The following is a 24,000-nucleotide window of genomic DNA, read 5'->3' on the forward strand; positions in this document are numbered from 1 at the left end:
TGTTACCAACTATATCATAATATCAACATAACAAGACGGTCTCCGGACTGACGTCTTACGCGTGTGTGTGTGTGTGTGTGTGTGTGTGCGCTGATTTTTTTTTCTTACGCTGAGAAGAAATTAGTGTGATTGCTTTCCTGGGAAGTGGACTCATTCGATTCCTTCTGAATTGCTCTTTTGGTCTTCACCTTTGAATGCTTTTAGGGAGATTGATTTAATTTAGTGGTGTTAAGGGTGTGAGCGTTTTAGATTTTATTTTTTTTATCTAACTTCCGATTATAAGACATATCAGAAATATGTGAATACTGTGTATATGTAATGAGCGTGTGTGTCTGTGTGTATACACACACACACACATATATATATATATATAATATATATATATAATATATATATAATATATATATATATATAATATATATATATATATATATATATATATATATATATATATATATATATATATATATTGGTAATATGAATGTAGATATTTTCTTAAAACATTTAAAAGGAAATTACATAGTTAGTTTGACATAATTAACAATTAATGGCTTAAAATCTCAAAACAAATAGATAATCGATATATTGTTGTGTACTTTTTGTGTCATATATTATCCAACTGTTAATGACATCTGTTAAGCTTTTTACATTTTTTTCATATATATACTTCTTTTCCATCTCTTTAGTATATACACATTATCATACACATTTTATCAATCGCAAATAGTTTTTTTTTATTTTCCTTTTTTTCCTTTTTTTCCTTTTCTCTCTCTCTCTCTCTCTCTCTCTCTCTCTCTCTCTCTCTCTCTCTCTCTCTCTCTCTCTCTCTCTCTCTCTCTCTCTCAAAACCATTATCTGTTTATTTTTGTACTCTTGTGAATTTTCTTTTAATAAAAAAAAAATGACTACTGAAATAGACCTTAGCAGTTTAATTAAGCGGAAGCGGTATAGATTCGCCTAGGCAAACGTTTTGAATAATATAAAGCGACTGCTTGCCAGCCCTGGGTGTAGTAAACCCCCTCCCCCCCCCCCGACCTTGGGTACATGTTTTGTACCACGAGTACCGTAATAATAAGTTCCTTTCAGAAAACCAGTATCCGTCTACCAAGCGTTTTCCGGCAGTATTTCAGACTCGTAATAAGTTAATCAATGTTGATTTTTTTTTCTCAAGTGGCACACAAATGAGGGCTTGAGAAGATGTTTTTTTCAATGTGAGGCGAGGCTTCGCTTTTAGCTATTAAAACAAGTGCGGTTACGGATAGAAGAAGGGGTACGGTTATGGGAGTTATAATAACGGTAATTATTATTTCTTGACTTTTATATACCTAATGTTATTGGAATTATAAAATACTCACATTCACTCTTATATATACACTCACAGACACACACACACACACACACATATATATATATATATATATTATATATATATATTATATATATATATATATATATATATATATATATATATATATTTAGTGTATGTATATTGGCATGTACACACACACACACACACACACATATATATATATATATATATATATATATATATGAATTTAGTGGATGTATATTGACATGTACACACACACACACATATATATATATATATATATATATATATATATATATATATATATATATATATATATATAATGTCTAGACACATTCTTGAGTATTTCTCTCTTGCCTCGATGCCATCAAGAGTAATTTCTGATTAAAAGATAAGCTAACTTAGTCTTAGTATTTTGAGAAAGTTCCTCAAATTTAATCCTTCATTTTTTTTTTTATTGTTAATGGGTAGGGTTTTGAATGTCGTGAATCTTATCTTTGGTGCCTGAACCTTTTTATTAACTACGGCAAGTAGTTTATGTGTATAATTTCGTTTACTTGTTTGTTATTAGGATTACACAAACGGTCATGTTTGTACTTTGATGAAGGATATATTTAAAGGAAGTCTTCTTGACTGGTAACTAGTGATTAGATTTTGGAGGAGACAGAATTTTTTTTTTTTTTTTTTTTTTTTTTTAATCGTCGCCTAACCATGTGGGGGGTTTGCATATATGCTTCATATATGTTATTTATTTTCCTAATTACTAACTACAGAGAGAGAGAGAGAGAGAGAGAGAGAGAGAGAGAGAGAGAGAGGTGAAAATGGAATTTGTTATTTAGAAGGTATATGTAGCTGTAGCCAAAGCTGATTTGTAGAATCGGACTGGACGCGATGTATCTCATGACATAGATGCATAATGGAGTGGCTTCGTTTCCTAATCTCTTTATTAAATCCTTAAGTGTTTTCAGTGTTTTGCTTTGAACGCAATTGCTTTGGTAATCTTTGTATTGAAAATATGCATCTGTTCGTGAATTGCAGCTATGGACAATTATTATTAATGCATGTAAACATAATAATGATTAGAACTTTTGCTCTTCTATGTGCTTATAGGATCTCTCTCTCTCTCTCTCTCTCTCTCTCTCTCTCTCTCGCTATGGACAATTATTATTAATACACGTAAACATAATAATGATTAGAACTTTTGCTCTTCTATGTGCTTATAGGATCTCTCTCTCTCTCTCTCTCTCTCTCTCTCTCTCTCTCTCTCTCTCTCGCTATGGACAATTATTATTAATGCATGTAAACATCATAATGATTAGAACTTTTGCTCTTCTATGTGCTTATAGGATCTCTCTCTCTCTCTCTCTCTCTCTCTCTCTCTCTTAAGTTTCATCATCTAAAGGGATAGATATCGCATTTTAATTTTTATTGACTCTCTCTCTCTCTCTCTCTCTCTCTCTCTCTCTCTCTGTCTCAAGTTTCATCATCTAAAGGGATAGATATCGCATTTTAATTTTTATTGACTCTCTCTCTCTCTCTCTCTCTCTCTCTCTCTCTCTCAAGTTTCATTATCTAAAGGGATAGATATCGCATTTTAATTTTTATTTACTGTATTTGGCTTGTTTACTTTCAACTATAAGGGGAAAAGCACGTATTTGATTTTAATGTTCTTATCCGGAGAAGTCAAGATAACTATCTTTCTTAGTGTTTTGTGAAGTAGAAAAAAATTCTATTAATTTACTGTAGAGCAAAAACAATATAAAACTTCTATTTAGTACTGTAAATCTTAACAAAATATACTTCTTATAGACTAAACAACAACAAATCTTTCAGACCAATATTAATTTAGAAACTTAGTACACATACTTCATTGAGAATTGTGAAATAACTCAGACTCCAACTGTTGAAAAAGTTGAAACTTCGGCAACCTATCACTTCACTGAAAGTTGTTGCTGGTGAACTTGTTTGGAAAATTTAAGAGGACCAAATAAAGATAGCATAAAAAAAGGACGTTATGGGTAGGCAAGAACATACCCATAGAAGTTTATATGGGAAAAGTTTGTGGACGTTTCTACGAGTTTGACCTATATTATTGCACTGCTTTGACTTTGAATAAGATTCAGAGAATTGTCATAGATCACTGGAACCATCTCTCTCTCTCTCTCTCTCTCTCTCTCTCTCTCTCTCTCTCTCTCTCTTCAGTTACGTATTAATAGCTTGAAGTCTTATGTCCATAGAAATCTGAGAAAAACATAAGAATGCATTTTTGAAGAAAATAGACTCTGTCTCTTCGAGCTTGAGAAGAAACTTGGTATATTTTTTTCCATTTTATTCATTCGAGAGGACGACCTGATGTTGTTTTGTAGCTCAACCCTGTAAAAAGCTAGGAATAGGAGGGGAACATAATGTTTTACCCAATTGTATGGATAAAATATGTGAAAAAGAGAGAAATATAGTTGTAGAAACTAACTTCAGCTTGAAGGCAATTTTTGAAAAAATCTGTACATTTTGAAAATAAATAGTTGCAGCTTATTTCATGTACACCTGGGGAAAAATAATTTTGGAAACTGACAAATTAAAAATAGGAAAAAATCCGCTAAACCAAAATTCATTAAAATGAGCTTATAACTAATTGAAATTAATTTCTGATTAAAAAATAAGCTAACTTGGTATTCTTATTATTTTGTGGAAATAGCTACTCCAAAATAAGCCAACCCGAGTCTTTCCTTGGAACTAGTCACTGATTCTATGCGAGTCACACATAAAAATAAAACTGAGCCGTTAAGGATTTGTATGTACTTGCCAGCCTAGAGAGATATGTTTTCATATTCTCCTAAGGACTCCCATACGTATGCTGTTCGCGTTTTCAGGACATCTCGCGTAAACTTGAGTTTAACAGCATACAAATAAACACACAGATGACGTTAGAGGACAGTGGGAATAAAAAATAATTATATAGTTATTATTATTATTATTATTATTATTATTATTATTATTATTATTATTATTATTACTTGCGAAGCTACAACCCTAGTTGGAAAAGCAGGATGCTATAAGCCCAGGGTCCTCAACAGGGAAAATAGCTCAGTGAGGAAAGGAGAAAAAAAGGAAAAATGAAATATTTTAAGAATAGCAACAACAATAAATAAATATTTTCTATATAAACTATAAAAACTTTAACAAAACCAGAGAAAGAGATAATAGACAGAATAGCGTGCCCGAGTGTACCCTCCAGCAAGAGAACTCTAACCCAAGACAGTGGGAGACCATGGTACAGAGGTTATGGCACTATATTATATTTACCTGTAATGGCTACCAATTATTTATTGTGTATGCTATGCAGAAGTAAAGTAATTGTATAGTTATTTTATATTTAATGGCTACCAATTATTTACTGTCTCTGCTATGCAGAAGTAAAGTAATTGTATAGTTACGTTATATTTAATGGCTACCAATTATTTATTGTGTCTGCTATGCAGAAGTAAAGTAATTGTATAGTTATATTTAATGGCTACCAATTATTTATTATGTTTGATATGCAGAAGTAAAGTAATTATATAGTTATATTATATTCAATGGCTACCAATTATTTACTGTGTCTGCTATGCAAAGGCCTACGCAATGGAAAACGATATCGATCTTAAAACGTTCGTAGAAAGCAACACTCCTTTGTGTACTACGCCGTCTATCGGGGAAGAAAAAGATTGAATAAAAACTCGCTTTCTAAGAGGCACAACCAGCTATTATTATTATTATTATTATTATTATTATTATTATTGTTGTTATTGTTGTTGTTATTTTAATTATTGTTATTATCATTATAATTATTATTATTGCTATTATTATTATTATTATTTTTATTATTATTATTATTATTATTATTATCATCATCATCATTATTATTATTGTTTAAAATTCAAGGGACTTGTAAATGTGATGCATGTATAAATGGCACAGTTTATATATATACATATATATATACATATATATATATATATGTGTGTGTGTGTGTGTGTATGTAATGAATAGGCAAAGCCTCAGTGACGTCTAAAAATCGAAGATAGTTTCTCCTCGGACAGACCTGCCCGCAAATGGTTTTCAGAAAAACAGCAGAAATACATTTACTTTTCTTCACTTATTGTTTACTTTTGACACGTTTGTGTGTGTGTATATATATATATATATATATATATATGGGCAAAAGCCGTAAATCATCCATCCGAGTTAGGATGTAAATTTATTGGTGTCTTAGTCAGAATATTTCATGAAAAGTGAAAGTAATCAAGGCAGCAATGGCTAATTATCCAAGTACTGCATTAAGAATGTATGATGTGAAAACATATTCGATCTTAGGCGCAATAATGTTGGCTGAACAATGGGCCTCATGTTTGCTATGGGCATAAAGACTTCGTTAACCGCCCCCCCACTCTCTCTCTCTCTCTCTCTCTCTCTCTCTCTCTCTCTCTCTCTCTCTCTCTCTCTCTCTGTTAACCCCCCTTCTCTCTCTCTCTCTCTCTCTCTCTCTCTCTCTCTCTCTCTCTCTCTCTCTCTCTCCTCTCTCTCTCTCTCTCTATATATATATATATATATATATATATATATATATATATATATATATGTATATTTATATAGATCACTTGGAAATATCCATTGTAAGCTGTCTTTCAAGAAGGCATTATTGGAAAGGCAATCTTCCCTTATTCTTGAACCCTCCCCCCCCCCCCCCCCGTTTGCCTACTTTCTGATGTTCCTTTCACTTTTCCTTTGCAGTATTGCAAGTAACATTGCAGTTTTATCAAGTTTAATATTCCCAGTCTTTTTGGTGCATTTTCCTCCATGTTTCTACATTGTTGTTAATCCATTTCTCTTCATTTTTCCTTATTCCACAGCAAGTTCTGTATTGGTTATTTGAAGGCGAAGACTGGCGTTTGTAATAGTTAGTTAATGTGTTATTCTGCATTATCTTTTAATTGACTTTTCGTGAAACTTTATTCAATCTCGAAATTTTCTGATTAATGTATCCTTTCTGTATTGATGGTTGATTATGAGTTGTTCTAAGTTGAGAGATTGATTAATCTGTTGTTGGAGAAGTGGGAGTAATGAATCTTGAAAGCTGATCCCTTTTTTAATGGAACTTATTTATGTATTTTGGGAAATTTGTAAATCCTGTTTTATTATATGCTAATTTTAGATACTGTTCACGGCATATACTGTATATACAGTATACACAGACACACGCACACACACACATATATATATATATATATATATATATATATGTATGTATGTATATAAATTGTTGACTTTCATGTCCCACATCTGTATCTATTCTGCGAAATACAGATTCAGTAATACTTCGGTCAATCGAATTCTGCAGTTAGTTTTCTCTCTCTCTCTCTCTCTCTCTCTCTCTCTCTCTCTCTCTCTCTCTCTCTCTCTCTCTCTCTCCTCTCTCTCTCTCTCTCTCTGGGTGAGTTGTTGGTCCAGAATGCTGTATATGATCTGTTTACTTTAAAAATATATTTCAACTTCAGTTTCAATTATAATATTCTTGACAAATTAATAGTAGAAATTTTCTTTAAATGCTACTGTCAGGCATTTACATTTATCAATCTATTAGAAACATCCATGCTTGACATTATGTTGGACGGGGGTTGGAGACCTGCTCAAGCTCGATAGTTTCTAGTAGTGTCTACATCCTCCCCATCCTTGTGAGCAAGGCATGGAGCTTGATTTTGGGGAAGCCTATAGATCTACCTGCTGAGTCATCAGCAGCCATTCCCTGGCTCACCCTGGTCCTAGCTTGATGGAGAGGGGACTTGGGAGCTGATTTGTCTCTATGACATTGTCCTGTCCCTTGCCTTTGCGTTTCATGAGCGACCTATAAATCTTTATATGTATAGTCTTGCAAAGATTCAGCTTTTTAACTATAGTCCATTTCTTTTATCGAGGCAGATTTGCACCGACTCACAGCGGTGCCCTTTTAGCTCGGAAAATTTTCCTGATCGCTGATTGGCTAGAATTATCTCGTCCAACCAATCAGCGATCAGAAAACTTTTCCGAGCTAAAAGGGCACCGCTGCGAATCGGTGCAAATATGCATCGCTAAAAGAAATTGACTATAGTGTATAACATTTATGGAATATGTTTTACTGCACGATCTCTCTTTAGCGAAGAGATTCTCGCCATCACGGTCGTATCGTCTCATGTGTTTTATAATTGATTATCATTACCTGTCAAGACATCTATATTGTTTTCATTTGATATATGAGGAAAACAATACTCCATATCAAGTCATCCGAATAATCTAAGTTTTATATAATTGGTGACTATCCCTCCATATTAAATCGTGCTTGTGTTATAATGTGATTCCATGTTAAGCCATTATAACCAAGTATTATAACTTTTTTAAGTCTTCCATGTCTAATTTTCATGTAACTTGAATACCTCTGTTTATTAATTCATGCATTTTCATCAAATTTAAAAAAAAGTAAATAATTACAATGAAATCATCTATGTCTTCTGATATTTGGTGAATGTGACCACTGCTTAAAAAGTAAATCTTGTCTTATTTCAATGCAAATGATAAATACCACCTTTTATTGCGTCATTCGTTCATGGTTTTGGAAGAGGGTTTGAGATGACACTAGAATGTGGCTCACGTAATGGAATGGTACACATTTGTCATCTAATATCCTGAAGGATACAGTTTACCTCACTCACAGCAGCGTATGCAGGCGCTTGAGTGACCCTTCCGACCCCCGTGTGTCCTGTTACCTCATTTGTAAGCATTTATATCCCTACGCCTACGTGTGGCCATGTGCGACCTGATGTGAAAAGCTGCATTGATTCGCACATATTTTGCAAGCCGTGTAGGGGCAGACTCGTAAGCGTTTAACCTTGAATTCATGTTTACCAAATTAGTTTCACTTCTAGCTAACGATGCACTAACTAGTGTTTGCTCTGCGCATTGTATGCATAAGTATGTGAATGCAATTAAGGAGGACCGAACATCTCTGGTTGTTGTTTCCCACCGAGCTCCAGCAGCGAAGACACTGGACAGCAAGCTCAGCTTGCTCATTCACAAATATGGTTAAAGATCCTCCTGCGTGATTTATCACATTACATATCCTTTAATCCAACTGTTTGACCCACCGCAAAATGCTGCTTCTGTTCATAGAGAAATCACACCTCTTGGACGACCGTCCTTGCACATACTCGCAGACACTCACAACACACAAGCGTTGTTACACCTGGATAAATACAACACACAAGCACAAATATACACATACTCAGCAGACAGGGCGCTGGAGATAGCGAGGTTGCCAGCTAGCCAAATGGAAAGGGACCCAGCAGCAGAAGGCAGCAAGTAGTCTACCAGTCTCCCACCGCAATTCAGTCGCCGGTCTGGGTCGGTCTGGCCAACGCTGGCCTCCAAACCCCCTCCTTTTTGGTGTTGATGACCACTGCTGTCTCTTTGCTGCTGTGCCATGTGTGTGTGCGTGTGTGTACGACCTGTCCGTGTGTGTGTTTGTGCGTTTCTCTTGTCCCGTGAGGGACACAGCTAGTAGTGCTTCTGCTTCCGAATTCCTAAGTGGTAATGATCATTTGTTTTTTTCTGTGAAGGAATTTATCCCTGTTTGTTGAAATGTGCGAAATCTTGCAAGTTCTTTTTTTTATTATTTCTCTGGAGTGATAACAATATGGCCTTTGAGGTGAGTGATGTTAATTTACGTTTTTATCAAGTGGCGTAGTGCAAGGGATGAGGGGGTATGCCAGACAAAAGCAGTGGCGTGCGAAGTGCAGTGATTGCACCAAGCAGACTGGGGGCCAAGACTGTGAGAAAGAGGTTGGGAGATCGAGGTAATGTACACACCCCCATGTAACCTCTTCAGCTCCTTCCAGGTTATGACACAAACGTCCATGACGGGGGGTTTAACCCCCCACGTAATACCCTTCCAAAAATAGAAATTGTAATATGGTTTTAATCGGAGCCTGGAAAGGGACAGGGGCATACCCAACGGTGTGATAGTGGAAGTTTTGAAAGAAAAGAAGAACAGGAAAGAACGGGGTTGAGGAGAAGTACCAACAACAGCAGTAGGTGACAGTCGCTGTTTGGTAGTCGAGATGCATCTTGCAACAGTGACACTTTGGTTGTTTTTGTTTAGTGAAGCGACAGGGAAGACCAGGAGAAGGTAGCGAAACTGGGAATGATTTGATATCATTCCAAGCATGTTTTCCGTGATTATTTGACGAGTTACTAGTTACTACGGTGCTGTCGATGGTTTGATAGATAGAATACCATATATATATATATATATATATATATATATATATATATATATATATATATATAAGTATATGTGTGTATATATATATATATGTGTGTGTGTGTGTGTGCGTGTGTGTGTGTGTGTGTGTGTAAGTGAAATTAGTTGGAAATTAGTTGATAAAGAAAGATAGATATACAGGAGAGAAGAAAAGGCATAGATGTATATATATATATATATATATATATATATATATATATATATATATATATATATATATATATAATATGTGTGTGTGTATTTTCTCTCTCTCTCTCTCTCTCTCTCTCTCTCTCTCTCTCTCTCTCTCTCTCTCTCTCTCTCTCTCTCTCTCGTTCACTTTTTAAATCCCTTGCAATGAGGTTGCACTTTGCCTCTTGAGGTCATGATAAATATCCCTCGCGAGGAATGTCCCAGGACTTTTGTTATCCTTGTTCTTTATTGTTTGCATAAATGGACCGAGATGTTTGTTTTCGAATTTAAATATTATAAATTATAATAAATGTGATATGAATCGCTGTATGAGTGGCACAGTGCCTTACAATACTGTTCACGATGAAGAGGCTGATATGAAAGCGAGCACGATATAGTGTTATTTTTTTATCAGTTCTGTCGTATATAACATAAAGAGGAATTAAAATGAGTATAAGGAAACGTAAATATACTTAGAAAAAAAAAATTAACAAAGGAAGGCAGTTTATCAATAAGCCATGTCTAACAGTATTAGCCCAAGCTGACAATAGGCCAGTTCTTTTTGTAACTATCTATCTATCTATCTATCTATATATATATATATATATATATATATATATATATATATATATATATGTGTGTGTGTGTGTGTGTGTGTGTGTGTGTGTGTGTGTGTGTGTGTGATTTGAAAATCAGACTTCACCGGACCGGAAGCTATAGTTTCGAGGTCATGTAAAAACTGCCTTGTGGACTGATTAAATAAGCTACATTTTAAGACGAGAATTTTCTTGCTTTAGTTGATCACCACATTTATATCAATATAAAGAGGTTAGTCTCCATCTCTTTCATCTGTACAAGGAAAAACAAAGTTAGACTTGACGTTTATAATTACCGATGTTTGTTTGTTTGTCCCTATAAGATAATAACGAAAATGCTGAAGGATTTTAATGAAATATTTGGAAAGGGTGAGCTACAAATCACTCAAAGAGTTGATTTAACGTTAACAAAAGCCATTGTAGATTTAGGTATTGGTTAAGTTATTAGTGTTATCTATTAACTCTTGCGTATATTATGCTTTTTTTTTCCTTTTTTTTTGTGGATTTTTACGGAAATTGTAGCAAATGTGGACCTCGTGAATGGCAGCAAGTAACTATAATTTAGGCTTGATCTAGTTCACGGTCAGGGCTCCATATGGACATTGGGTATATTATTCACCTTTAACGGATGTTTGAAGTCTCTAAATGCCCTTGTTTTTATTGTTGTCCATAGTTTATCTGGAACTTCTGACAGGATAATCTCTCGCAACGTGAAATAAATTAAAGGTCCTTCATTCTCAACGAAGCAAAGGCTTCATTGATGACATTTACTTATGTAACCCGTGAAAGTTGCAATAATTATCTTTTTCATATTAAAATGCTTAAAAGAATACTTAATTTGCGTGGTTTCAGGAACAAAATTATTGCCTAGATTCATTTGGCTATATTTGATATATTACTGTAGATTATGAGGCGAATAAATTTATCTGGTTCATTTTATGAGCGATTACCCTGTTTTCACTCTGCATCAATTTTCTAAACAAATTATTCTTTTTTCACCCGACTTGGCAACTACTACTGTACAATCTCATCAGCAACGGATTTGTGTTCCATCCCGCCAAAGTAAGAGATGCAGCAATTAAACCCTAACCCCCCCCCCTCCCCCGCCCTCCACCTCTCTTCAACCTAGAACCGCAATACCCTCTATTTCATTTCACTAGATCAACAGATTTAAAAATCAACTCTCATACAATCAAGCATGTCAACAGGTTCTATTCCTTCTTACTCTATATTCAATTTAATTTTTTTTTAATGAGGAGCATTTGCACTGACTCTCAGAGTGCCCATTTAGCTCGGAAAAGTTTCCCACTTGTCGATTGGTTAGACAAAATAATTCTAACCAATCAGCTATTAGGAAACTTTACAGAACTAAAAAGGGCACCCCTGAGAGTCAGTGCAAATGCTCCTCAGTAAAAAAAATTGAGTATAGTAAATATTGAAACTGGTGAAACAGAATCGATCACTGAGAGAAGTAATTACTGATTTATTTTTGTGCTTTTTCGATAGATGAATATTTGCGAGTAACTGTTTTCATCGCTTGGCTAAATTCGCTTTGAAAATTAGCGGTTGAAAATTGTTGTTATACCAACATGGTTAAAATGTATTGGAACTAGATAGTTTTTCCCTTTGATGGACAATATATGCGAAAATGGGTGTAGAAATACATTGATATGAGAGAGAGAGAGAGAGAGAGAGAGAGAGAGAGAGAGAGAGAGAGAGAGAGAAATTAACATTTCTCTAAAATAATTATCATTTACCAAGTATATTTATTGTATATAATTAATCCTATTTATTTTACCCCCCCCCCCCTCTCTCTCTCTCTCTCTCTCTCTCTCTCTCTCTCTCTCTCTCTCTCTCTCTCTGTCTGTCTCTCTCTCTCTCTCTCTCTCTCTCTCTCTCTCTGAGTACGCAAGTAGGCTATTTCAGTCCCACGTCTCACATTTTACGACGCCATGTGTACTATGCGCAACTTGCTTTAGGTTATGAAAATTATTATATGCCTCCCCGGAAGTGGTCACCGAGACGAGAAAGCTACTGCTTCCCTTGGTCCAAAGATTAGTACTTATTATGTTTTATAATGATCAAGAAACAGTTTCAAATTATTATTATTATTATTATTATTATTATTATTATTATTATTACTACTACTACTACTATGTACTATAATAATGAAGAACCAGTTTCAAGAATTTATTATTATTATTATTATTCTTATTCTTATTATTGTTATTATTACTAGAGTACCTGAACCGTCAAAAATGACATCTAAATATTTAGATAGATATGCACACACATGAACAAATACAGAATATTTCGATAGATATGCACACACATGAACAAATACAGAATATTTCGATAGATATGCACACACATGAACAAATACAGAATATTTCGATAGATATGCACACACATGAACAAATACAGAATATTTAGATAGAGATGCACACACATGAACACATACAAATTTAACTCTTTCCATCCACTCCCACTTTCCTAACTACAACCCGCTGGTTCGGCGATTTGTGGTGGTGTTGTTTCCGAGTTTACCTCTCTGGTATCCCCCCCCCCCTCTCACCAGGGAATTAATACTCCCTCTCCATCCAGAGCGTGAAAGGAAGTATATATATATATATATATATATATATATATATATATATATATATTATTATTATTATTATTATTATTAACTAAACTACAACCCTAGTTGGAAAAGTAAGATGCTATAAGCCCAAGCTCCAACAGGGAAAAATAACCCAGTGAGCAAGTGGAATAAGGAAATAAACGATATAAGAAGTAATGAACAATTAAAAAGAAATATTTTGAAAAACATTAACAACAGTAATACAGGTATTTCATATATATATATATATATATATATATATATATATATATATATATATAATCAGCCACTTCCTCTATATTATATATTGGGAAGTTATTATTATTATTATTATTATTATCATCTTGATTTCGGAAAACGAGGAAAAGACCAATGTGGTTTGGCCACAGTGGGAAATCTGATGTTGAACCCCCTCTTGCGGTAACATAGGAAGAGAAGATGGCAAACCAATATGGCCGTGTAGTAGTATCAGGTTATTGTTCCAGCGATCAGGTTTTCTTGACATCAAATAATATTTGGAGGAATGGCGGGGAAATGCGAACGCAATCTTAACCTGTTTTTAGACATCTGTACTTGCGTGTAAGTTTGTAATTATTTCCATTACCCGTTTCCATATTGTATTTACCTCCTCAGGTTATTTTCCTTGCTTTTAACTTTTCTTGGAGTTTTCTTGCTTTAGATTACACTTGGCACAATATTTTATCCCATTTCTCTTTTTATAATTTGTATATGAAAGATCTATTCTAATATTGTTACTGTTCTTACAATATTTGATTTTAATTGTTCATTACTTCTCTTATAGTTTATTAATTTCCTTGTTTCTTTTCCTCACTGGGTTATTTTTCCCTGTTGGACCCCTTGGGCTAATAGCTTCCTGCTTTTCCAACTAGGGTTATAGCTTTGCTAGTAATAATAACAATAGTTTTTAACATAAGTGTAGTTTTATATTTTAATTTTTATATCTTAAGAAATAGTGTTTGGCTACTCTGGCTAGACAGATTCATCTTAGCTCCCCCCTAAGATTTTGAAATTAATCATTAATAATTCTACTATACGCATTCCTCCGATCTGTCAAAGCTCTCCTGTACTGGGTATCCATCTTCATCCATTCCCCCGATGCCTCATCCATCATCGTTCTTCGTATTGCTAGCGCATGACAAGACGCTTATTGCTTGATCGTCCTCTTCCTATTTTCGTCTTCCTTTTATCATTTTCTTTTTGCCACTCATGAATGGCCTAGGCAAGGGACAGTGGCATTGCTCTATCGAGCGGGACAATGCCCTAGAGACTGACCATATATACATATGAAGAGCGCCAAGCCCCCTCTCCACCCAAGCTAGGACCAAGGAGTGCCAGGCTATGGTTGCTGATGACTTAGCAGATAGACCTATAGATTCCCCCAAATTTCCCATCTTTACCTCACAAGGATGGTGAGGTTGCAGAGACCAAAGAAACTATAGAGTTTGAGCGTGACTCGTACCACTGTCTGTCATTCACCATTCAGTCCTTTACCATCCATGTATAGAGTGTATCCTAATTTTATCCAATTACCAACTCTGATATCATTATCGGGTAATTTCAATTGATTTTTAAATGATGCTACGTTTGTTGTGCATATGTGTGAAATAGCCTAAATACATAAATTCATATATAGATATAAATACATTCATACTTAGCTGCTCAATTGGCTATTTATAATGTTGATTCTGAATAGAGGAACTTTGAAGTAACTGCAACTTTTTATGATTATAAAATTTTCCAGAAATAAATTCCATATCAGGTTACCTAACTTATGTTATGTTTGTGGATTTTCTATATATTTTGCATGTTGTTATACCGTATATGTACATACACACACACACACACACACACATATATATATATATATATATATATATATATATATATATATGTGTGTATGTTTATGAAAGATTAAAAATAAATAAATCAGACAGTGGCTAGGTTAAGAAAAAATTGGAAACTGTATGGACATGAGTCGTGGTATGACAATGAAACAATATCCAACAGATTTTGTGGATATGAGAACAAAGCCCTCAGAAGAATATTGGGAGCTAAATGGCAGGACAGGATTAGAATCGAAACTATTAGAGAAACTACTAGAGTGCCATATGTGGATGAGATCATGGTGGGGAGTAGATGGAGATGGTTTAGGCATGCTCCCGAAGAGAGATTAGTTCACCAAACTAGGCACTAGAAGAGTTGGAAGACCCAGGCCTACATGGCTGCGGGCTATGAAGCGTAAAGTTGATGATGAATGGAAAAGCATTGATTTAAAAGCTCACGATAGCGACGACTGGCGAAATCTAACCGAGGCCCTTTGCCTCAATAGGAGTAGGAGATGATGATGCATATATATATATATATATATATATATATATATATATATATATATATATATATATATATGTATATGTATATATATATATATATTATATATATATATATATATATATATATATAATATATATATATATATATAAAATCACAAGACAAAAAGTTTATCTTTTGCATTATATGAATATGGAGATTTTTTTTATTGTATTATTTATTTTTTTTTTTTTAGATGTACCCCACTGCTCAGTTTCCGCCAGCTGACATCTAATTGGATATTTCTCCACTAATAGCGGGTGTTTATGTCAGCCGAATATTGCTTAGCATTTCCCAACGCTTTCCTCAGGTGGGACTAACATGAAAATAAATCCTTCGTTTTTACGACCAGTGCAAAAATGGCTGGCTTGGAGTCGCGCCCATCCACCTCGGTTTCCTGGGAGGTCAATTTATTAACTGATCACATAATCTGGCGTTACATCACTGAAGGGGTCATTGGCCTATAAGTTCCAGTGAACATCTGGTGGGGTGGGGTTGGAGAGAGAGAGGCGTCGATTTGGGATAAGTACTATAAACCCACGGTCTAGACATAGACCTTGTATAAACCAAATAGGCGAGTTTGGTCTGGTATGTAATGGGTGACTGTGAAGCATAAAAATGAAAATATAATTATATCATATGATGATGGCGACTTTTTTCATTTTTTTTTTTTTTTTTCATCAATGTTCCTTATTCATGTGCGAAACCCCCGTTTTATTCCCCTGGTCATTGAACATTTAGAATTGAGCTCAGGTGCTAAGCAGGTCTCAAGTTCCGTTTTCTATGTGATGAACAGCAGGAATAATCAGTCTTTATTACCACGTGGGTAGAGCACAATAAGCATTTACCTAGATCTACTTCTGAATTCAAACTTGAATCAAGATTAAATTGAATTCCAATATTGAATTTCTTTTGTCCTGTTCTAGCAGAGGGGAGAAAAAAAATAGTTTTTTCTTTTTTTCATCGTGAAACAAACATTTGTGTTCTCGGTAAATGAGAAATAACTGCTTGATTGGTAAAACAAAGCCGTAAATAATCAGAAAGAAGAAACCCAATTAATTGAGAAAAGTAGATTACAAAATGAATAACATACTTTATGCTATTGCACATATCTCAAGAATATTAGATTGAGAAATATTTAAACCAATAGATGAAATTGATATGGACAAATTGGTGTATTTGTTTCTTTATCTATGAATTTTCAAAAATAAACATAAACGAACTTGACAAGGCTCTTTCAATAATTCTCGGAAAGAAACAAGTCCGAGACATGACTTGCAGTATGAATAGTGTAGGCCTATTAATAATGGCGTAATTCATTATCGTCTGGTTATTTAAATATCTTATTTCGTTATGCAATCTATCTTCAAGTATTATTATTATCATTATTATTATTTTGTTGTTATTATTATTATTATCATTATTATTATTATTGTTATCATTATTATTATATTATTGTTATTATTATTATTAGTTATCATTATTATTATATTATTGTTATTATTATTATTATTATCATTATTATTATATTATTGTTATTATTATCATTATTATTATTATTATAATTATTATTATTGTTATTATTATTATCATTATTATTATTATTATTATTATTATTATTATTATTATAGCAGCAACTCTAGTTGGAAATACAGAAAATAGCATTTGAGCACCAACAAGGAAAATAGCCCGCTGAGAAAACATTAAAAGAATGTAAAGGTACACTAAAAGAAAAAACAAAAACAGAATATACTAATATTAATAAATAGCATTGTTAAACAGATATATAAGTAACATCATCCAAGGAACCGGAGTATATAACCAATTTTTTTTTTTTTTAATGTATCCGTTTTGTTGTCGTCTGTGCTCATTCAATACCAATTCCAGTTATGATGGAATGCTGCATCTGGCATGATGGAATGCTGGGATAATCTGAATGAGACTGAACGAAGGATTTCCAAACCGTAAAACCTTTTTTTTTTCTTTTTCCTGAGATGAATAATTTTTTTTTTCTTGTATTGCCAAAGTTTACGACGAAGCTCGATATTTGATATTTACTCTAACCAAATTATTGAACGAAGGATTTCTAGATTATAATTTTTTTTTTTTTTTTTGTCCTGATATGCCAAAGTTTACGATGAAGCTCAATATCTGATAATTATTTCTGCCAAGTTATTCCATTAGATTCTTTATTCTTTCTCTATCATTTTGTAGGTTAAGAATGTAATCCTTGCTGTGGGATCTTGCCGTGAAATCCTTGTAGAATTTGCGTAATGTTCTTACTCCTAAGGGCTTGGCTGACATTGGACGCTAGTTAACGAAATGATTTAAACTTGTTTTTATCTGCAAGTGTCCCTCAGGTACTTTAGCTCTTTTTATTTTTAAACTCGGATGTTATTTGCATTAACTTAGAAATAATTACTGTATAATGAGAGAAGTAGAGATAGATAGATAGCAATGATATAAGGGAGAGAAAGACATACATAATTAGTTTAAAGGTTAAAAAGCCACTTAAGAATGGCAGAGACAAGGGACAGTGGGATTGTCCTATCCAGCAGGGCAATGCCCTAGAGACTGACCATATAGACATATGACCAGCGCCCAAACCCCCTCTCCACCCAAGCTAGGACCAAGGAGGGCCAGGCAATGGCTGCTGATGACTCAGCAGATAGACCTGTAGGCTCAACTAAAATCCCCATCCTTAGCTCACAAGGATGGTGAGGTTGCAACAATCAAAGGAACTAACGAGTTTGAGCGGGACTCGAACCCCAGTCACAAAATTTTCTTTAAATCCTTAGAAGGTTGGATTAAATGCAATACTAGTGTATGCTACCCGTCAAAAGTGACTGCTAATTGTTTAAATAGATATGTACAACACACAGATTCAACCATTCCCACCCCACTCAACCCCCCCCCACCCCCTTTCATAACAACAACCCCTCTCACCAGGGTATGACTATTCCCTATCCCCTTACACAAGGGACGGGGAGAGACCAAGTGGTTATAAGTTAGGTAATGCCACTGAGTGGTACCGCAAATGATATATACATATATATATACACACATATTTATATATATATATATATATATATATATATATATATATATATATATATATATACATATATATATATATATATGTATATATATATATGTATATACATATATATATATATATATATATATATATATATATACTGTATATATATCATCATCATCCTCATCATCTCCTGTGCCTACTGACACGAAGGGCCTCGGTTAGATTTCGCCAGTCGTCTCTATCTTTAACTTTCAATTCAATACTTCTTTTATATATATATATATATATATATATATATATATATATACATATGTGTGTGTGTGTGTTTGTGTGTGTGTGCGCGTGTGTGTATATATATATATATATATATATATATATATATATATATATAAGAATGATTACATTTTAAAGTATGGAAAAGTAACCATACAACTATTTATATGTTTTTTCTAATATTTCTACGCTGTGAGATAATGGGCCTCGGAGTCGTATTTGGCCCCATAGTCCCAAATGCCCCATTCATGATCTTCCGGGAACAAGATACGTATCGGAATTCTTGTTTCCTGACGTTTGTCCCTCGGGAATTCGGCCTTTGTGGCGAAGGTAACGGAAGCCGCTGTTGAAGAATTCCGTCGTCTCAACTAAAAAAAAAAAAAAAAAAAAAAAATTCTAGTTTTACGCTATGGTTTCTAATTAGTGAGTTTGTAGGTGCATGCGTGCGAATGAATGAAAATAATCTTATATATGTGTGGGTATATAAGTCTTGGCTCATTGGCTTTTATGCAATATATTGTCACTGCTACTCTGTGGACGATACTGGTGTGGTCGGACAAATTGCGTTAAGTGCATTTAGATATGTTTTTTTTCAAGTTTTAAATTTATTAAGTTATTTTTTTCTTTATATGATGTTTAAACGAAATTGAATTATCCATGATGAAGGGCTTTATCAAACTGAATATAATTCAATTTTTTGTGAGGTGTAATTTTTCAATGATTTACAGACCATTATTCTGTAGAGATAGAAAATCTAAATTTTAATTTAATTTTGATGCTCATAATGACTGAATTATAATAGCATTTTCTATATGTGAAATATACATAGAATTTGGAATTCTAATCCAGAAGGCCAGTGACGTCTACTCAAGTTACTCAAACCAGTGCTTCAGACATCATTCATATTGTGTCCTTTGACGATGAGGTTAAGGTAGATGCATTTTCATATGATTTAATGTAGAGTAGCCTTTATTATTATTATTGTTATTATTATTATTGTTGTTGTTGTTGTTGTTGTTGTTGTTGTTGTTATTATTATTATTATTAATATTGATATTATCATTATTGTTATTACCATTATTGTTGTCGTTGTTGTTGATATTTCTGAAGTTAGTACTTCATGATTGGGGGGTGGGGGGTGGGGGGCGGCATGAAAATTATCGCCAGAAAAATGGAAGGGATATTAATAAAGAAAATGCCTTTAGCTTTTTAAACCCGATTGGGTAATCTTTTCCTATAAGGTTAAAAGAGATTCATTCCATATTACGTTTCCCTCGGATTGCTGGCAGAATTGAAAACCAGTGAGTAAGAATAATATTAATTAAATGAACTTTCTACTGAAAACATCTCCAGGTAAATTACTTTAATCTATTATTTTTTATTCATTCGTTTTCTTGAGACGTTGCGTTGGCGTGCGAAACGGACAACATAGTTTATACTTTAATACCACCGTCAGTGTGCAAATTCTAAAACTTATTATAATTCCTGGGTAAACGAATTATTCAATAAGCCTTTTGATCTTAATTTCCTCCCTTACGAAGATAGATGAGATTGAGATACAAGTAACTCGTTCGCTTATATGAGAAGATTTACTGTGGAGTTTCGTTTTGATTTTTCCAGCGCAAGATCTAATGAGTAAAATTTCATTATTGGTTCGATTTTGCTCTTAGAGAAAGAAGGGAGATCGGTTTAGATATATTTGCTGTGGTTGGAGGACTTTTGGTATAAAGTTCGCTGTCCCTTGATTTTCATGAAAAATAATAATAATGATAGATGCAGTGGTTTTTTTTTTTTTTTTTTTTTTTTACTAATTCTATTGAAATGAACATTTTAACTGATTAAGACTTCTAAAAGTGACGCTGTATTATCCATCAAGTTTTTTTTTTTTTTTTTTTTTTCCTCCGTATACATGATTGCAAGAGCCCGTGCTTGGCGGCAAGAGCCAGGTAATCCTAAACAACATTTAGATCGACCAGTGCCATTTCAGTATAAAAAACCCCATCCCATATTTCAAAAATAATATTATGGTAAGCCACCCCTCCTTTATGGTAACAAACTCTCTTCATTATCTAGCAACTCTTTCGATTATGAGAAATTTCACTATCTCTAGCCAAGTACTTATTATTTGTTATTTTTAGCAATGGCCGGCAAAGATTTTTATCCATTTTATCCCGAAAAGACTTGATGTGAATATCACTGTTGGATACTACCTTAGCATATTAATGATGATATTAGTCATGCTTCCCTAGTGGGAAATAATGCTAGTATTAGTCACGCTGACCTAGCGGGGTTTTATGGTAATATTATTCACTTGTAATTAGCAGAATGTACTGATCATATTAGTCGCGCTGACCTAGTGGGATGTACTGATTTCATTAGTGCTGATTTTATTTGTCATGCTGCCGTAACTGAAGCTTTTCATATCTGATAAGCGAGGGAAACCAGAATTTATATCACAGCTGCTATTGGTAGGCAACTGTTCAAACCAAATTTGTTATTGTTTATTTTTTTAGATTGACTAATTTTTACTGTTATTGGAGCGCCTTTGATGGCTAAATCAATTCGCTTTCATGGATTTTAACGGGGACGAAATTATTGGAAGTTACGTTATATTAAAACTTGAAATATAAATTGATAATCGTTTAACAATCATCAGAAAATATAGTAAAAAAAAAGCTCGATTACTGTTTTATACACAAATGGTAATCATTTTCCTTATTATTGTTATTATTATTATTAGTGTTATTATTATTATTATTATTAGTAGTAGTAGTAGTAGTAGTAGTAGTAGTAGTTGTAGTAGTAGTAGTAGTTGTAGTAGTAGTATTAGTAGTAGTAGTACTATTACTAGTAGTAGAAGTAGAATAATAGGAAAGGTGTTGAAAGTAGGAATTGCAATAAATGCATGTTGTACTAACAAAGATGATATCGAATTGAGTTTTGTACTTGTGTTTATTACATTCTCCAAATTATTAAATTGGAGAAATTTCTCTAAATTCTTGCCCATTTCAGAAATCCCAGAGAAATCATTTTCGCTCAATATGTCCAGTAAAATATTTTACTCACCACTTGTACTTTCGTAATAATTGAAAATGATTTATAGTGATCTTTTATCTGCTTTTAAACAGCCCTAACTTTCGTAATAATTGAAAACTATTCATATTGATCTTTTATCTGCTTTTAAACCGCCCTATGAATGGCAACGATGCGACAGAAAGTAGTTATTAGACAGTTATTAGGCAGGTTTTCACTCGGTCAGTAAACAGTAAAAGGTTATGGGGGACCTTCTTGGAAGCAGAATTTATCAGGGGTTTAATTGGGGAGTTTTCAGAGTCAATGACCTTAGATGTCAGGATGCAAGATAACTGATAATCAATTAATTGGGGAGTCGTTTCTAATTTGCCTTTTTCTCTTGAGGAATTTTTGTAATTCTTACAAGCTGTTTACATACAATTTAACTTCGGACTTGCATATTTCTGATATCCATGTAGCTGTCTGTTTATTTTTTTTTTATTTTTTTTTTTTTTTTTTTTTTTTTTTTTTTTTTTTTTTTACTTATATTTTGTGTGTATTATAACCTACATGTTGTAAAATAGTGGTTTATTACTCCTGCTGAAAATCAGTGGTACAGTAGTCGATATCGGCTAAAAACCTCAACACTAATGACTTGCTTAGATACAAGAAGGTTGATCTCTTCTTTCACCCTCTTCCTTCCACTCCTTCAAGGGATAAATGGTGTGTGTATATGTGTGTGTGTGTGTATATATATATATATATATATATATATATATATATATATATATGTGTGTGTGTGTGTGTGTGTGTGTGTGTATTTATGTATGTAGATAATAAATTGCAGTGTGTATACTTATATTTACTTGGTTTAACCGGCAGTCTACAGGTAATCAACAAGTAATTATACAAGTATGCTGAATGAAGTTATCCTGAGGTCTGGATTATCTTTCCGACCCTATATTACTGTCATATCTAACTGTATTGATGCACTAATACATGAAGGTTTTTTTTCACCTTATGCCCCCCCCCCTTCTTTTTTTTTTTTTTTTTTTTTTTTTTTTTTTTTTTTTTTTTTTTTTTAACGGGGCTTAATTCTAGGTGTTACTTATGTAGATTTTCAAATATTTTTAAATATTAATGGAATAAGGATGCGTACCCGTCTCCCTACAAATCGTTTGTGATATTTTGTGTACTCTAAATATTGACCAGACCCAACGCTGCCTAACTTTTCTGATCGAAAGACCATGGTGTGTTTGTGTGTATGTTTTATACATGTTTGTGTGAGCATGTGTGCGTGTGTGTGTTTGTGCTTGTCTATATTAAGTTGAGAAAGTTCGATAGTACTGTGTACTTCACTTTTAAGTAATAATGAAATTCGTTCAGGAGTTCTAGCATGGTCACTTTTTTCATGGTTTGATATTTTATTACTTTCACTCCTGCAAGTAAGAAATCAAAACGCAATTCGTTGATCAAATTATAAGTTATGTTGTAATTCCAACTTTCAAGAGGATGTTCATGAACAATGTTGCGTTGTTAGGTTAATATAAACCTGTCAATTAATCCATGATCATGTGTCAGCATTATATATTTCTTTTTTTCTGTTTATTTTTAATTTAATCGATAAACTTTAAAAAGAAAATTTCTTGCCTTTCCTAACTAAAGCAATATAATTTGAATCTGCTGAGTGGAATTGCAAATAAGTTTTGTAACGATCTGAGAAACATGTTTTCGTCAATTATTTTGCTGAAAAAGTCGATGATATATGAATTATTTATCGGCTTACTTAATCTGAGAAGAAATTACACCGTTCCATTTCAACGCCTCCTCTCCCACTCCCCCAGATTATTTTTTTTTTTTCATCGTAAATAAATTGGATGAGAATAAAAATGTCTTTTCGGCCGAACTAAGCATTTGAACAACTATTATACAAAGAACTCTTGATAAAGGTTTTATTTATTTCAGAAAGAGAGACGCATGGTATTTGATTGCAGTGGCTTATTGGAAACGTCCCTGCCTGGCGATAGCCGGACAGAGGTTCGGCTAAGGATGGGGGCTTTGGGGGAGCCTATAGGTTTACCTGCTGTCTCATCAGCAGCCATTGCCTGGCCCTCCCTGATCCTAGCTTGACCGGGGAGGAGGTTTAGGCGTTTGTCATATGTATATATGGTCAGTCTCTAGGGCATTGTCCTGCTAGCTAGGGCACTGTCAATGTCCCTTGTCTCTGCCATTCATGATCGG

At 33.6% G+C, this 24,000-nt stretch overlaps 1 protein-coding gene across 5 annotated transcripts in view; it reads left to right on the forward strand.

The window, feature by feature from the left end:
- The window catches only part of LOC137631213 (EGFR adapter protein-like), a 1,066,467-nt gene that overhangs the window by 271,647 nt on the left and 770,820 nt on the right, over window positions 1-24,000 (forward strand). Inside the window, exon 1 of one of the 5 annotated variants that reach the window (XM_068362966.1) lies at window positions 8,730-8,926. The exons of the other annotated variants lie outside the window; for them this stretch is intronic. The gene's annotated coding sequence lies outside the window, so the exon portion shown is untranslated. Of the gene's footprint in view, window positions 1-8,729; window positions 8,927-24,000 lie in introns of those variants that run through there. 5 annotated transcript variants of the gene reach the window in all.

Source organism: Palaemon carinicauda, chromosome 39, assembly GCF_036898095.1.
Source record: "Palaemon carinicauda isolate YSFRI2023 chromosome 39, ASM3689809v2, whole genome shotgun sequence".
NCBI classification, from domain to species: Eukaryota; Metazoa; Arthropoda; class Malacostraca; order Decapoda; family Palaemonidae; genus Palaemon; species Palaemon carinicauda.